This window comes from Canis lupus, chromosome 5 (genome assembly GCF_048164855.1).
Source record: "Canis lupus baileyi chromosome 5, mCanLup2.hap1, whole genome shotgun sequence".
NCBI classification, from domain to species: Eukaryota; Metazoa; Chordata; class Mammalia; order Carnivora; family Canidae; genus Canis; species Canis lupus.
In genome coordinates, this window is record NC_132842.1 from 36,213,452 (window position 1) to 36,228,953 (window position 15,502).

Consider the following 15,502-nt stretch of genomic DNA (forward strand, 5'->3'; position numbering starts at 1 on the left):
AGCCAAGAACAGGAGATGTGCCCAAGAATAGAAAAAGAATAAAATCAGGGAAATCAAATCTAATGGAGGACCCATGCCTCCATCACCCTGGCTCACTCCAAGCAGAAAAAGTTCATGGTCCTTTAGAAGAGGAAGAGGAATACAATGGGGTTGGGTAGAAATCTGGACAAAACCCTGTATGCATTTTATAAATAGGCACCAAAAAGTACCAGTACAGAGAAGTTTTTCCAACCTCAGAGCTGTACCTAAGATAAGGTGACTAACATTTTTCCCCAGAGTACATACACTTAGAAGCTCCAAACATTTTTATTTTAAGTAAGTTCCATGCCCAGCATTGAGCCCAATGCAGGGCTTGAACTCACAACCCCGAGATCAAGGCCTGAGCTAAGATCACGGGTCACATGCTTAACTGACTGAGCCACCCAAGTGCCTCTCCAAAAGCTTTTCTTATTTTAAAAGATGTATTAATTTATATTAGAGAGAAAGCATGCCTGTGAGTCATGGTGGGGGGCAGAAGGAGAGAGAATCTCAAGCAGACTCCTTGCTGAGCATGGAGCCCGATTAGGGGGCTCAATCTCATGACCCTGAGGCCACAACCTGAGCCTAAATCAAGAGTTGTACACTCAATCAACTGAGCCACCCAGGCATCCCTCCTCCAAGTTTTTAAACAAAAATTTCTTTTCATTGTAAGAAGCTAAAATTTTTAATATTTTTCTTTTATAAATCAGGACATAAATGAGTGTAGCACACAGTAAGCAAGAAACTTAGTTGAAATAGGAAGCCCCACATCTTCCACCTTGTTGCTAATACTCATAAATATCCAAAAGCAACTCCAGACTTACATTTAGGTTAGCTTCAACAGTGGAAAGAGCCTTTTTCCTTCATAGCTCCAGAAAGAGCCTCAGGATTGAATTTCCCTGACCCACTTGGGTAATTGCCCATTTTTATAACAATCACAATAGCCTGAAATATAGAATGCTCTGATTGATTAGGTGCATTCCTGGAAGGTGAGAGGTATCTTCTCATCCAAAAAGCACATGGACTGAAGGTGAGTAGAAAATGTCTTCTTTACAAAAGAATAAAGTATAATTATCAAAGGAAAAAGCAATTGGTGTCACAAAGAGAAAGAAAAAAAAAAAACAGATGTCCAGCATTTCAATCCTCTCTCTGAACGAATAGGTCAATTCCATTTCAATGGGCATTTCAATAAGCTTCATGATTGTGAACCCATATTCTTCTCCAGATGGTGATGGTCAGGACCTCAAGGAAACAGGCCCGCATTGCACTGGAGTCCTTGGATCCAATGGACACTGAAGAATACCATCCTAAGGGACTGAATCTAAGATTTAATGTTGCTCAGAGACAATAAGACTGTCTCTCAGTTTCATTAAAGACAAATTATAACTGTGGATAAGGATGTGGAAGTTACCACTTCCTTTTGTCCCCTCAGCTAAGGTCAAATGCCTCAGCCTGGGTTTGGGAAGATGGCAAAGTGTGGTTGGCTATGGGTGAGTAGCCTCTGTGACCTCACAGGGCTTTGCCTTTCTAACCACAGTGATTAGTAGAATACCTAAGACATCACAAGCTGGAGTACTTCCCTCTGGAATACCAGAATCTGGAGGCAGAAGGCCATATAGAATTGTGAAACAAACTCTCCAAGAGACCCTATTAATCCATCCATTTGTGCTCTGCCATCTAAAGTAGATCCTGTATAAAATTTCCTGGAAAGAATCCTAGGCTAAAAGAGCTGGAAGGGATCTTTGAAGTCCTCTAGTCTACCACCTCCATATACAGTTGAGGAAAATGAGTCTCATAAAAAATTGACTTAGCAGGGATGTAGCAAATTGCATTCTAAGCTCAGAGTCTTGGAGTCCCTTCCAGAGTTCCTTCTACTCTATGTTGTGGCCTTTCTTGGATGGATTCCAGCAGTACTATTGAGTTTCAAATAGAAGGCTCCATTTGTCTTGGGAATATGGAACTCCTCTTTGTAGCCACTTACCTTCAATTGTGCTTAAACATCCAGATCTTGAAAAGGGCCCCAATCCCAGAGCACCAAGAGATGAGACAGAAAAAGCCCTGGGGCTCTTCTCCCTAGAAGCAAGAAGAACCTGGTCTTCTTTTAGACATGGACTATGAACTGGGAATTTTGGGTACTCTATAAATACACTAAGCTGTCTGGAATATCCTTGACAGTGTATACTAATTATTGTACCTATGAGGTGTTTTATTCTGGATCAGGATGAACACAATCACCTCAGCATCTTAACGGGGCTAATCACCCTCAAAAGGTTAAGAACCAACACACTAGGGATCCCTGGGTGGCGCAGTGGTTTAGCGCCTGCCTTTGGCCCAGGGCAGGATCCTGGAGACCCGGGATCGAATCCCACGTCGGGCTCCCGGTGCATGGAGCCTGCTTCTCCCTCTGCCTATGTCTCTGCCTCTCTCTCTCTCTCTGTGTGACTATCATAAATAAATAAAAGTTAAAAAAAAAAAAAAAAAGAACCAGCACACTAAAGTGATCTTCCAAATGTGGTTTGACATCAGAATTTCCAAGGAAGCTTTAAAAGCACTGTTACCTGGGTCTTTACTGCAGATTCTCATTTCCTGGAGTGGTGGACTCAGTGGATCTGGGCTGGAGCCCAAAGAATCTGCATCTTTTAGAAGCTCCCAGGCTTAGCAGCTGTAGCTCTAGAAGAAAATATTAATGGAAACACTTTCTTGGAATTAAAAAGGAAAAATTACCTTAGGACTTATCACTTTGATGCCATTTTGATGTAAATGCCTCGGGTGTTTATGACAGAGAAATATTAGAATTCCTGGAAAGAAGGGAGAATTGGAACTCAAGAAGCCATAGAAAAAACGGGATTCAGAAAAAGGCTGAGGTTCTGTGATAACGCAGGGTGACCACAGCATACACCCAGGGAAATCAGCTCTTAGCCCATACTTTGTCTCCCTGACTCTACCCTCCTGGGATTGTCAGATTCTGTAAATCCCCAGTGCCCAGGGCAGACAAGCATCACTGCCAATCCACCATTTCTTGGTGTTTTTATAGTTACAGAACAAAAAACTTTGCATATTTTGTTCATGTATGCAGGAAACAAATATTTAAATGCCTATAGGATGATGGGTTCTATTCTAACAGTGAATGAACAGGACACTCTCCCAGGCCTCAGGATGTTAGCAGCTCCATCACACTAGTTTCTCTTCTATTTCTAGAACACAACATGCATGTTCTTCCCTCCAGGCCTTCTATGTGCCTGTTCTCCAGAGCATTCTTACTTGCACTCGGCCTGGCCTCTGCCTTGAAGTCTGTGGGTGGAGGGGGGCTGCTTGGGGGAGTCAGCAGTTGACCATCTGCCTTCTGCTAGAGGCTTGATCCCAGGGTTCGGTATGGAGTTCCGCATGGGACTCTGTGTTTCTGCCTCTCTCTGTGTGTCTCTCATAATTCATTCATTCATTCATTCATTCATTCATTCATTCTGGGCACCTGTGTGGTGCAGTCAGTTAAGAGTGGACTCTTGGTTTCAGCTCAGGTCATGGTATCAGGGTAATGAAATTGAGCCCTGTGTCAGCTCCATGCTCTATAAGGAGTCTCCTCCCTCCCTCTCCCTCTCACCTCCCACTCATGCTCTTGGTTGATCCCTTTCTTTCCCTCTAAAATAAGTAAATCTTTTTTGAAAAATTAACTCATACAATAACTATTTATTAAATGAAAACAGGGACGCCTGGTGGCTCAGCAGGTTGGGCATTTGCCTTTAGCTCAGGTCCTGACCCTAAAATCATGATCCTAAAATCAGCCCCACATTGAGGTCCCTGCTCAGCAGGAAACTGCTTCTCCCTCCCCCTCTGCCCCTACCCCCTACCACCACCACTTGTGTTCTCACTCACTCTGCTTGCTCTCTCTCTCTCTCAAGTAAATAAACCTTTTTGGGGGTGCCTGGGTGGCTCAGTGGTTTAGCGCCTGCCTTCAGCTCAGGGTGTGATCCGGGGATCCAGGATCGAGTCCCACATCGGGCTCCCTGCATGGAGCCTGCTTCTCCCTCTGCCTGTGTCTCTGCCTCTCTCTCCTTGTCTCTCATGAATAAATAAATAAAATATTTTTTAAAATAAATAAACTTTAAAAAAATAAATGTAAACATAAATCCTATAAGAGGGAAAGAAATTTAGCTTCCTGCTCCTGACCCCCTGATTCTCCATTCTTTTTCCCACAGGTAAATACTCTTAGCCCTTACATTCTCTAGATATTCTCTGCTGTCTTGTGGTTCCATGTAATTATTTATTAACTGGCTATCTCCTGTACCAGGCTGCGAGTGGTACTGTGTCTATTTGTTCGTTGCCTTTTCCCTGGTACTTGGCGCATGATCAGCACCTTAGATACTGGTGGAGTGAATGTAAGGATGTTAAAAGAACAGAAAGAAGGAGTCAGTATCTAAACTGCCAGCTCTTGTATATTTCTGTGCCTCTGCTCAGCACGGAGCACACAGTGAACTCTACTGACACTCCTGTGCTCCCCTAACTTTTGGTGTATACCTCTGCAGGGGCAACCTCTCTCGTGGTACTGAAATTATAGTTCTCGTCTGCCCATCTCTCCCCAGAGGCTGTGCACCGCTAGAGGCCAGGCCCTTCAATCTGTGCTAAACTTTAGGACTGGTTGCTTATCTAACCTGACTCACTGGACTGCTGGCTCCTTTGCAATTCTGTTCTCAAACTTCACTTTGCAGCTTGTCAAGCAGTTAGGAGTTGTTATTTTTCCAATGAAGACTAGTTAGTGTCTTCTTCAGAATCTCTAGAAAGATGCACTTTCCTTGGTCTTTACTGCAGATTCTCATTTCTTTAAGGACTCAGTTTCCTCATCTATAAAATGGGGATAAGCATGCCAGCCTTCCAGGATTGTTGTGAAAATTAAATGAGGTCTTGTGTGAAAACACCGAGCGCATCAAGGCAGCTGTTCATTTCCCCACTCACTTTCAGCAAGAGTCTCTGTGCCTGTTTTTTTTAAAAGACTTTTTAAAATTGTATTTTATTTATTTGAGAGAGAGAGAGAGAGAGCACAACCAAGGAGACAGAGGGAGAAGTAGTCTGCCCACTAAGCAGGGAGCTCGATGCAGGGCTCAATCCCAGGACCCTGGGATCATAACATGAGCCGAAGGCAGACACTTGACAGACTGAGCCCCCCAGGGCTGTTTTCCAGTGCCTATTTTCCTGAAAAGGAGAAGTCTCTGCAGGGGAAGTAGTGTCTTGCAGACAGGAATTTTAATTCCAACCCAAGTTCAAATATTTTTGAGACAATGAGATGAGAATCATTAATAAAGTAAAACAAAAACAAAAGCAAAAACCCACCAAAACCACCCTCTTTGAACAATGACTTGAAATATAATGATGGCAGGTCAAAGAAGCTGCTGAGTGATCATCCTCAGGGAATACAAGGACTCGGGAGGTCCATCAAGACCATGTGCATTCTGGTTCCTGTCCACCCCCCATCTCATCTTGCAGGTGAGACTGCCTTCCTCTCCTCCAGGCTTTAGCTACATTGAGCCTCCTTTGTTCCTCCGGCTCACACTGTTGATGCCAGGCCTTTGCATATGGTCTTCCATCTGCCCGTCACTCGCTTATCCAATACTCCAAGCTTTAAACATTTCTTCCCTGAGAAGTCTTCTCTTTACCTCCTGAGCCTGATGAGGTCTATAGGCTGCCCTATAGAACCCTGTTTTTCCCCTTTCGTAGCACTCATTATAGATATGAATTTCCAGAAGGCCTTCATCCAAGCATGTATTTATGCAACAATTATTTCCAGACTTCCTGCAATGTGCTGGGCATGATTCCGGCAGCTTGGGGAGGTAGTGATAGGCAAGATAAGCAAGATAAGCATGTTCATGATGCTTTCTAGCCAGAGAGACAGATAATAAACTGACAAATTAATATAGGGATTTCTGCCTTACTTGTTGCTGCATTTCCAGAATTGGACATTGTACCCAACACATAGTAGATCTTCCATGAATACTTGTTGAGGTGAAGGAAAAGAGGTGAGGGAGAATGGCAGCTAGCCTCAGGGAAGAGGCAGGAGTGACCAGTGTCAGAGCCAACACCACTAACCACCACAGGATCATTTCACCCTGAAGATCTGCTCAATTTAGGGCAGGTCCCTGAGGAGGGACCAAAATCGGTGGAAGCCTACCTTCCCCTATTGGTCTACAAGAACATGAGCCTAGGGAGCGGAAGCAGTGGCTTTGCTCTATTTCTGTCCGCCTGTTCCTGTGTAGGCATGTACAAATGGGAACAAATAAATGGGGAAAAGCCTCAGATTTGCCAAGCGATCTTATCCACTCCCGTGCATTCTTGTGCCAGAGACTGGCTAGCTGGTTGCCAAATTTACTTCCTCTTTCTCATGGACACCTACCTAAATAACATCTTCCTACACTTCTTATAGTTAGGTATGACCTAAGTGATAGAATCTTCCATGCACCATCCTTCATCCTCTTTTCACCATCACAGCGACCTTGAAAGCTTGGGTATTAAAGAAGGCAGAGATACAAGATGGAAGGACGTGGGTCCCTGAACTGCTACTTGGAAAGGTGTCTCCCATTTATTAGGGCTTCCCATTTTGGACTTAGCCTGAGTGAGAAATAAGCTATTGTGATAGGCCCCAAAGGATAGGAGTTTGCCTGTTAGAATAGCTAGTGCTGGGGCAGCCTGGGTGGCTCAGCGGTTTAGCGTCACCTTCAGTCCGGGGTGTGGTCCCAGAGACCTGGGATCGAGTCCCACGTCAGGCTTCCTGCGTGGAGCCTGCTTCTCCCTCTGCCTCTCTCTCTCTCTCTCTCTCTCTCTCTCTCTCTGTGTGTGTTTGTGTGTCTCTATAAATAAAAATTAAAAATATTTAAAAAAAGAATAGCTGGCGCTGTCATAACTCTGTAATTCCTCCCTCTCTCTAAGCCAATGACACCTCTCCAGCCCAGAGCCCATCCCTAGGCTCAAGACTTGGCTCTATATCTATGCACTGAGCATCTCTTCTGACAAGGTGGTCACTACTTTATTTTGTTAAAACTTTATTTATTTATTTGGGAGAGAGTGAGAGAGAGCACAAACAGGCGGAGGGGCAGAGGGGCAGGCAGAGGGAGAAGCAGGCTCCCCACTAAGCAGGGAGCCCCATGGTGGGCCCAATCCCAGGAATCCCAGATCACAACCTGAGCAAAGGCAGATGCCGAACCGACTGAGCCACCCAGGCGCCCCAGTGGTTACTACTTCAGACTTAATACAACCCAAACTAAGCTTGCTATCTTCACTTCCAACCAGCATCTCCTTCTCCAGAATGGCCAATCTCAGTGGATGGCACCACTTTCTACCAAGGTGTACAAACCTAAATCTCAGTCATCCTTAACTCCCTTTCCTTTTCTCTCATCCTCTACATACCTCTTGAATTCATATACTTCTCTTCTTATCCGCTGCTATAACCATCAGACCTGGATACTGTCTCAGCCACCAACCAATCAGTCTCCCTATGCAACTGTAGCTATGCTTCTGGCCCATTTTCTACACTACAGCCTGAGTCATCTACCCAAAAGTAGATCTGATCGTGCCACTTCCTATCTACACTCATGTGAAAACCCTGCACTGGCTCTCCATCACACTGAGAAACCAATCCAAAATCCCTGGCACAGTTTTGAAGGTGCCTGTATAATCTGGCCTGGTCTCTCTCTGTAGCCTCTTCATCGCTTCTACTAACTCCAACCCAGCTGTCTACACTCCTGTTACACTAAACTCACTTAAGTTCCTCATTCACATCATCCTCTCTCTCTCTGTTCTGTTATCTCCTCTTACTCTTAATAACCTCCCCTCTTCCTTTGGACCATAGCTGCTCATCCTGCCTTACGTTGAATTTTACTTCCTCAAGGAAGTGGCCCCCTTAACCCCTGGAACAGTCTCATTCACCTGGAACCTCCTACCGCCCATCATAACTGTCTTGACTCAACTATTGTGATTTGTTTAATTGTCTCGCTTCCCTGTTAGAGTACAAGCTCCTAGGGGGCAGGGCCTGGGTCCTGTTCACTCTTGTGTGTTTAGCTTCTAGAACAAAGTAGGAATCACTGTATGTCTGTAAATGAGTGCACATGAGAGCAGTGAACTAGTTCAATCATTGCGAACTTAAACTCACAATATAGACCGCTTGGACAGCTTCTTAGGAATATCAGGGTTCTTTTATGTTAGCAAAGAGTTAATTCTCAGTTTCTCTGCAGTCTGAGTCAGAGTGATTAGCCTGGCTTATTAATGAGGAAATGGAACCCCAGGGGAGCAGGTGCTCTGCCCCAGGGAGGCAGCAAGGTGAGGTAGTCACAGGGCTCCAGCTCTGACCACACTACTTCTACCTCCCCCTCCTACTTTTCTTGTTTCTGAGCAATAGGCAGAAACGTAATGTCATGACACATTGGGGATTTCTTTCTTCCATTGCATTTTTTTTATGTGACTCCAGTCTGGGGGTTGGGGGAAGCACAGGCCAAGGGAGAAGGGAGGCGGGTGGTGGGGAGGTTACTGCCACATTCCTCAGCGGCCTCCGTTTGCATAGCTCTGAGAAAGAAGAAGGAAGTTAGCAAGCTTTGGCAGGAACACTGGGCATTCAGCTCCCATTCTGGCAGCTGCAGAGGCTGAGCCTGAACACACGCTCTGCCAAGGCCAAGGAGGCAGGCTCTCTCTCTCCTGGCTCAAGCTGCCAAGACGAGGTGGAGAAGGTCAAGGCCTTGGCCTAACATGGGGGATCACAGAAAGAGTCCCCTTCTTTCTGCCCAGCCTAGCAGCCAGTTGGCCATGAGCCGTTAAGTGTATGCATATAGGGTGGGGGTGGGAATTAGTGTCAGGGCCTCAGTGCAAAAATCTTTCCAGGTTGGAGAGCAGCTTTGGGCATTAGATAGCCCAAGGGCTATCTCGGCCCCTCACTCACCCCACACATATTGGAGGGGCAGTCCCTGAGCAGATGTCCCCACCCAGCCGTTGGGACCACTGCCATCACATTCCAGAGAAGGTCAAGCACCCCAGAGCATGGCTTGAGAAAGAGCGTGAGGCCCCACTCACCATGGAAACTAGGCTTCCTAGGAAAAGGTCACATATTTGATGTGGCTGTCATCCAGGCACCTTAAATGCAGCACTGTTCCTGTTTTCCTGAGGACACCCGCCAGCAAAGAAGCCCTGAGACAATGGGGGTGGCAGCTGACCTGTTTGCCACTTTAGGCATGTCCGTGTCACAGTTACCCCTTCTCAGCAGAGCCCAGGGCTGTAACTGCTTACAACCTGCACCCACTGGGACAACCCAGCAGGCTGAGCCATGAGTCTGGCAAGGACACGGCTGGGCCAAGAATCTGGAGAAGGATGTGCCCACAAAACCCACGAGTATTAAAAGTAGCAGAGAGCTAGAAGTCAGAGCTTCTTAATAGCTATCGTGGACTGGCTACTTACTGTACACCAGGCACTGTGATAAATGTTTTACGTGCATTATAATACTCACAAGAACCCTAAGAAAACTGAAACTTTGAAAGGTTAAATAATTTGTTCAAGATTATTATACAACCAGAAAAATGGCATGGTTAGGCTCTGAGATCAGCTTTGTCTGATCAAGAGTCTAAGCTCTTTTTAAAAATTTTTTAAATTTAAATTCAGTTAATTAGCATATAGTGTATTATTAATTTCAGAGGTAGAGTTCAGTGATTCATCAGTCTTCTATAACACTCAGTGCTCATCACATCACGTGCCCTCCTTAATGCCTGTCACCCAGTTATCCTGTCCCCCCACGCTGCTCTCTTCTAGCAACCTTTAGTTTGTTTCCTATGATTAAGAATCTCTTATGGTCTGTCTCCGCAGAGTCTCAACTCTTAACCTCTACTCTACCTTCACTCGTTCATTTATTCATGCATTCATTCATTTATTTCATTGTCCATTCACTCATGCATGCATCAGACATTTAGTGAGAGCCTCTGATATGCTAGCAGTTGTACTGGGTGCAGGCATCCAGAGCTGCAAAAGGACATGCTCCACTACTCCAAGAGTTCGCAGTGAGTTTAGTAGATGAGTAAACAATGACAATACATGGTGTGACAAATACCATGAGAGAGGAACACCAAAGCTGCTATAAGAAGAGGACTAATTTTCTTTGCATTGTCCAAGGCTCAGTGCTGTGAAAGTCTGGAGGAGGGGTGATGAACACACCGGGACTGAGTGTGGGTGGCAGACTTTCTCTAGAAGGTGCCCAAACATGCACCTGGAAGAGGATGTTTGTACCTGTAGGGTTGAACTTGTCTCAGACTTCTTTAGGCCTGGAGTCTCAGGATCCAAAGTTCCAGCCACTGGACAGAAGCAAATATTTCCTCCCAAATGAACCTGATCAAGCCATCCATCCCAAGCACAGGGCTTCCCAGGGCCACCCAACCAACTCAGCATCACTAAAGAAAGAGAAGTCAGGCCTTCCTAGAGAGCCTTGGGTTGAGGTCATGGCTTACCTAGCTAGCTTTAACCCAGACACTAGGAACATAAAAGAAGAACCAACTGGTAGCTTCTTCTTTCTTTCATGGTCCCAAAGAAGCTGGCCTGCTGTCAAAACCAAGGGTCAGCAGAAACAAAAGTAGTCCCTCATTAAAAGGAAGCCAATCCAGTGACTTCTAGGTTAGGCAAGAAAAGAATGGTTGGTAAAAGGGTGACTTAATTCCTCCCGTCTGTCTGGTTCCTACACCCACATCATATGTCTTTGGGGAAGTCTCCCACACAGGCTATGATCCATTAACTACAGCAGTCCAGCCCTGAAAGGAGCCCTTCTCCTTAGATGCCCTGTTGGTTAGTAATGGCCAAGATGTTGGGGGGAAAGAGGGGGGGATGGAGAGAGGGAGGGGTGCAGGGGGGAGGGAAGCAGGGAGGGAGGGAGAGAGGGATGTTCTCTGAAGAGCAAGAGGGCAGCTGACTTCCTTCACAGCTGTGTGGGTGGCAGTGAGCTAAGAGGTCCCTGATCTCTTTTCCATCAGTCAAGAGCCAATCAAGAAAAAATGTGCCATTTAAAAAGTTCAAAAAGAAAATCCAAACCACAACAACCTCCAAATTATATTAATTTGGTGGTGGTCTCATATTCCGGAAACAAATCATGGAAGGGGACAATTCTAACTCCCTCTTCCTGCTCATGAATGAGGTTAGCCTTTTTTTCCCTTTTCTCCAGCGTCTGTCTTCATGGAGCTTCACTGCCTGGTGCCCTGTTCCCTGGAGGCCTGGCCTGGTCTGGGCACTTTATCACAGCAAGCAGGAAAATACAGAGGTTTCTCCTCTCTTCTCTTTTGGGAGGATGGTGGCCAAGATGGGAGTCTATGGTCACTGAGGAGACTAGGCCCTCCTGGGAAGGGTCAGAAGCAAAATTGCATTAGCTGACAGAAGTCCTGTGCGACATAGTGTACCTCTCAGAGCCTCTTGGCTCTTATTCATGAAACTGGGGATAATAATACTACCTGAGGCACTATGAGAATTAAATATGATGCTATAATAGGAACACACTTTAGAGCCATGAAACACCATGTTAATGTCAGGTGTCCTTACTGTTTCTGTTTTCAGATCCTTCTTATTTACACTTTTGCCTCTTTTTTTTTCTTCCTTGCATCCCCCCTCCCTTTCTTTTTTTTTTTTTCAAATTTTTTATTCATTTATGATAGTCACAGAGAGAGAGCGAGAGAGAGAGGCAGAGAGAGAAGCAGGCTCCATGCACCGGGAGCCCAACGCGGGATTCGATCCCGGATCTCCAGGATCGCGCCCTGGGCCAAAGGCAGGCGCCAAACCGCTGCGCCACCCAGGGATCCCCCCCCCCCTTCATTGTCTTCTCTGCAGTGCCCTCCTTCACTCCATATGGACTTATTATGTCCACAAAAAAATTATTACGATGGCTGCTGTGAACTCCTCCCCCATTCCTTCACATTTTGATGAATAGAATCATCCTCTACTCAGTTTCTCAGGTTAAAATCCAAGAAGTTGTCTTCAAACACCCACATTACACCCACATGTCTCACAGGTGATTTTTTTTTTTTTTATTTACGATAGTCACACACAGATTGAGAGAGAGAGAGAGAGAGAGAGGCAGAGACATAGGCAGAGGGAGAAGCAGGCTCCATGCACCGGGAGCCCGATGTGGGATTCGATCCCGGGTCTCCAGGATCGCGCCCTGAGCCAAAGGCAGGCGCCAAACCGCTGCGCCACCCAGGGATCCCCATCACAGGTGATTCCTCCAAAACATATCCCAAATTTGACCATTTCTCACCACCACCTCTCCTACCACTGTAACCCTGGCCACCAGCATGTCTTCCCTGGATGCCTGCAGGGGCCTCCGAACTGGTCTCGCTTCTTTCACTTTTGCCCCCTTGAACCCCTTTTGTGCATAGCAGAGTCATATTTGTAAAACATAAATCAAATAATATCATTCACCTGCTCAAAACACTCCGCTGGCTTCCAAATGGTTTACCATAGTCTACAAGGCCCTACATAATCTCGTTTTTGCCTTCCTCTTCAACCTTCAATGGCTATACTACAGCTCAGGGGTGTCTTTCTGTCCTTCATACAAACTACACTTATTTTTGTCTTAGAGCCTTGATATGCCTCATCTCATCTTGTCTCGGTTCAGATGTTACCTCCTCAGAGGGACCTTTGAGCTGCCTATATAAATTAATTCTGTCCCCAATGACTCTTCAGCACATCATTCTTTTGTGTGTGTGTGTGTGTGTGTGTGTGTGTGTTACTTATTTCTGAGGTTATCCTATTTCTTTATTTATACATGTATTATTGGTCCATGTTTCAGTCTCTTCCACCAACCTCCAGTGGCAAGAACAATACTTGGCACACGATAAATGCCCACTCAATTTTGTGGATGAATGAATGAATGCCCTTGCTCCAAAAGTACTTCTCTCTCTTTTCTTCCCCTACCCTTGCTCCAATCAAAATGCCCTCTCCTTCAGAGCATGGATTTCATTTGGAAGGTGATAGTGAGGTTTCCACAAATATTTGCTGAATGAATGAAACTAAGATGAATTACACCAACAAAGAATGTCAGCCTCTTGATGCTTAGCTATTCCCAGAAGCATCAGCATTCTCAAACTGGAAGCTTGAATTTCAGGCATTGTTGACAAAGGGAAGAATTTCAGGCCAGCCAAGTTGAAGTGATATATTTGGATAGAATTGCTGTTCTAGGGCTTCTTAAACCCACAAATATTTATTAAGACCCTTTATTATTTTTTAAAGATTTTATTTATTTATTCATGAGAGACACAGAGAGGCAGAGACACAGGCAGAGGGAGAAGCAGGTTCCATGCAGGGAGCCCGATGTGGGACTCCATCTGGGCACTCCAGGATCACTCCCTGGGCCGAAGGCAGGCGCTAAACCGCTGAGCCACCCAGGCATCCCTATTAAGACCCTTTAAAGCTCCTTTGAAACCACAGTTGACATTAAATGTAAAACAGTGATTGAGAAGCACTGTTTGTGTCTAAGGAAAAAATTGTGGACTAGGAATCAGGAGGCTGGGTTTCAATGCCCAGTGTGCCTCTAATTAGTTCCTTGGACAAGTTGCTAAAGATTATTAACACTTACTGAGTATCTAACATGTGCCTGGCCCTGAGCTAGGCACTTCCTTCACAGATACCATTTTTGCAACTCCTCAACGTGGATATATTTAGTATCTCTTTTATAGGCTGGGAGAGAGGTTCAGAGAGGTCAGGTATCAGGTATGAGGGCACTCCCTAATAAACAGTGGAGCCTGGACTCAGACCCAAGATTGTAGCAGCCTGCCCTCCCATTGCTTCCCCTGTACACTGATAAGGCACCTCACACCTTCTCCCATGAATTTGTAAACTGGGGGCGGGGAAGAAACTCTTGGGCTTTAAGGAATTGCTTTCTGAAATCCCTTTCATGTGAGCTCCTCACTGTAGTCTTATTTTTGGATGAACACAGGAAGAAGAGAAAACAAGTCTGGCCATAAGAACTCATTTAGGGGGGCCCCCTGGGTGGCTCAGCGGTTTAGCCTGAGGAGCCTGCTTCTCCCTCTACCTGTGTCTCTGCCTCTCTCTCTCTGTCTCTCTCTCTGTCTCTCATGAATAAATAAATAAATCTTTGAAAAAAAAAAAAGAACTCATTTAGGAATGTAACTTAGTAGTTAGAGTGAAGGTTTGGGAGTTAAGATCCTAAGTTAACATCTAGATTTTGCCACCTCACCTTAGGCATCCATAACATGGGTAATCAGAGCACCTGCCTCCTAGGTCATGATGAGATGCAACCGAGATGATGTTGGTAGAGTGTGAGGCCCAGGGGGCCCGGGTCAGGGAGCACTTCCTTGACTATCAAATATTTGCTAGCTTAATAATGATTATGATGAACATTATAAAAGAAAGTATGGTAAAGGCAGCCAAAAGGGAAGCACATAGGCGAAGAGGTAGGTGCTTCTCAGTGCACAGGAAGGCCAGATTACTGCTAGCCAATCTTGAGAAGAGGCTCCCAGAGCCACATCAGCCAAGTAGATGCCCAGTGAGGGCTCTGTTGAAGCTGAGGGAGCTCCCAGCAGCAGCAGCAGCAGCAGGAGAGAGCTCCTGAAAGGCAGGAAGCCCAGAGGCCGCAGAAAACATTAGCTGGAAAAACCAAGTGTGTTTGAAAGGCTGAACCTGGTGTAAGATTGGAGCAGGAGAGCCCCACGAAGAGTTCAGAGTAACTCACTGCCCCATAGTTATTTCTGACATCTGTACTATTTCTCTGATTACCAAAGTAATATACTGGTACTTTACAGAGCTTTATATAATGCAAATAGCAAAAGAGTCCCCTATCCAGGTTTTGAAAAGTCTTTTTATTACAGTTTAATATGTACAGAGAAATGCACAAAACATTCTCAGTGAATTTTCTCAAAGTGAATACTTCCTCGTAGCCAGCACCCAGATTGTGGAACAATGTTAATCAAGGGGCCGGAAGTCACCCTGTCTTGCCCCTTTCCAATCACTGCTGATCCCAACAGGAATTTCTTTCACCGTAGATTAGTATTACCTGTTTTAAAAATTTATTTTTATTGTTTTTAAAAATATTTTATTTATTTTAGAGGAAGAGCATGCATGAATGAGGGAGTGGGGGGGAGGGGCGGAAGGAGAGGGAGAGAATCTCAAGCAGATTTTGTGGGCAGCACAGACCAAGGCAGGACTTGATCCCATAACCCCTGAGATCATGATCTGAGTTGAAATCAAGAGTTGGATGCTTAGCCGACTGAGCCACCCAGGTGCCCCCTGTTTTAATATCTTAAATGAATAGAATCACATAGAATGTACCCTTTTGTGTCTGGCTTTTTTCACTCAGCATTATGTTGTAAGATCAATACATATTGCTATCTAGTATTTCATCACGTAAGATATACCACAATTTGTTTGATATTTCATTTCATTGTCAAATATTGATGGCTTTAGGGGTAGTTTTCCAGTTTTTAATTTTTGTAAGCTGCTTTTAAGCTAAACTATTTTTAATTATTTTATGTTA

General features: G+C 45.1%; 1 protein-coding gene across 11 annotated transcripts in view; it reads right to left on the minus strand.

Moving 5' to 3' along the window:
* The window catches only part of PFDN1 (prefoldin subunit 1), an 82,015-nt gene extending 80,512 nt beyond the window's left edge, over positions 1 to 1,503 (minus strand). For 2 of the 11 annotated variants that reach the window (XR_012031111.1, XM_072826110.1), the window contains exon 1: positions 843 to 1,492. The gene's annotated coding sequence lies outside the window, so the exon portion shown is untranslated. Of the gene's footprint in view, positions 1 to 842 lie in introns of all 11 variants that reach the window. The other 9 variants (XR_012031112.1, XM_072826111.1, XM_072826115.1 and 6 more) reach the window with 9 other exon arrangements.
* Between the last annotated feature and the right edge of the window lie 13,999 nt (positions 1,504 to 15,502).